At 34.9% G+C, this 2,197-nt stretch overlaps 1 pseudogene; it reads left to right on the forward strand.

Moving 5' to 3' along the window:
• Positions 1-6: 6 nt before the first annotated feature.
• LOC124891296 lies at positions 7-2,191 on the forward strand (annotated as a pseudogene).
• The last annotated feature ends 6 nt before the right edge of the window (positions 2,192-2,197 follow it).

The raw sequence follows: 2,197 nt of genomic DNA on the forward strand, positions 1-2,197 counted from the left end.
ATTGACTCATTCCATACTAGAAATAATTGCAGAAAATCCTTTAATAATCCGGATTCCTATTTCTCAATGATATTCCATGATCAAGACAATTGGCTGAATCTCGTGAAACCATTTCATAGAAGTTCATTGATATCTTTTTTTTATAAAGCAAATCGACTTCGATTCTTGAATAATCCCCAACACTTCTGCTTCTATTGGAACACAAGATTCCCCTTTTCTATGGAAAAGGCTTGTATCAATAATTCTAATTTTACGTATGGACAATTCCTCAATATTTTGTTCATTCGTAACAAAATACTTTCTTTATGCGTCGATAAAAAAACATACTTTTTGGGGGAGGGATACTATTTCACCAATCGAGTCACAGGTATCTAACATATTCATACCTAACGATTTTCCACAAAGTGGTGACGAAACGTATAACTTGTACAAATCTTTCCATTTTCCAAGTCGATCTGATCCATTTGTTTGTAGAGCTATTTAGTCGATCGCAGACATATCTGGAACACCTCTAACAGAGGGGAAAATAATCAATTTTGAAAGAACTTATTGTCAACCTCTTTTAGATATGAATCTATCTGATTCAGAAGGGAAGAACCTGCATCAGTATCTTAATTTTAATTCAAATATAGGTTTGATTCACACTCTATGTTCTGAGAAAGATTTATCATCCGAAGAAAGGAAAAAACAGAGTCTTTGTCTAAAGAAATACATTGAGTAAGGGCAGATGTATAAAACCTTTCAACGAGATAGTGCTTTTTTAACTCTCTCAAAATGGAATCTATTCCAAACATATATTCCATAGTTCCTTACTTCGACATGGTACAAATATCTAAATTTGATATTTTTAGATACTTTTTCAGACCTATTGCCAATGCTAAGTAGAGGTCAAAAATTTGTATCCACTTTTCCCGATATTATGCATGGATCAGGTATATCATGCTGAATTCTTTAGAAAAAATTATGTCTTCCACAATGAAATCTGATAAGTGAGATCTCAAGTAAGTGTTTACATAATCTTCTTCTGTCCGAAGAAATGATTCATTGAAATAATGAGTCACCATTGATATCGACATATCTGAGATCGCCAAATGCTCGTACACATCTTCTCTTTGTTTCTCGGGCCTCTGGTAAGTTACAGACAGAGTTTGAAAGGGTCAAATCTTTAATGATTCCATCATCTATGATTGAGTTGCGAAAACTTCTGGATAGGTATCCTACATCTGAACCAAATTCTTTCTGGTTAAAGAATCTCTTTCTAGTTGCTCCGGAACAATTAGGAGATTCTCTAGAAGAAATATGGGGTTCTGCTACTGGCAGCAACATGCTTGGCCCCGCTTATGGGGTCAAATCAATACGTTCTAAGAAGAAAGATTGGAATATCAATCTCATCGAGATCATCGATCTCATACCAAATCCCATCAGTCGAATCACTTTTTTGAAAAATATGAGACATCTAAGTCATACAAGTAAAGAGATCTATTAATTGATAAGAAAAAGAAAAAATGCGAACGGGGATTGGATTGATGTGAAAATAGAATCCTGGGTCGCGAACAGTGATTTGATTCATGATGAAGAAAGAGAATTCTTGGTTCAATTCTCCACCTTAATGACAGAAAATAGAATTGATCAAATTCTATTGAGTCTGACTCATAGTGATCATTTATCAAAGAATGACTTTGGTTACCAAATGATTGAACAACCGGGAGCAATTTACTTACAATACTTAGTTGACATTCATAAACAGAATTTAATGAATTATGAGTTCAATCCATCCTGTTTAGCAGACAGACGGATATTCCTTGCTCATTATCAGACAATCACTTATTCACAAACTTCGTGTGGGGAAAGTAGTTTTCATTTCCCATCTCATGGAAAACCCTTTTCGCTCTGCTTAGCCTTATCCCTCTTTAGGGGTATTTTAGTGATAGGTTCTATAGGAACTAGACGATCCTATTTGGTCAAATACCTAGCGACAAACTCCTATGTTCCTTTCATTACGGTATTTCTGCACAATTTCCTGTATAACAAGCCTGAAGGTTTTCTTCTTGATGAGATCGATATTGATGATAGTGATGATATTGATGATAGTAACAATCTTGATGCTAGTGATAAAATTGATGCTAGTGACAATATCGATCGTGACCTTGATACGGAGCTGGAACTGCTAACTAGGATGAATGGGCTAACTGTGGAT

Source organism: Capsicum annuum, unplaced genomic scaffold (assembly GCF_002878395.1).
Source record: "Capsicum annuum cultivar UCD-10X-F1 unplaced genomic scaffold, UCD10Xv1.1 ctg33662, whole genome shotgun sequence".
NCBI lineage: Eukaryota > Viridiplantae > Streptophyta > Magnoliopsida > Solanales > Solanaceae > Capsicum > Capsicum annuum.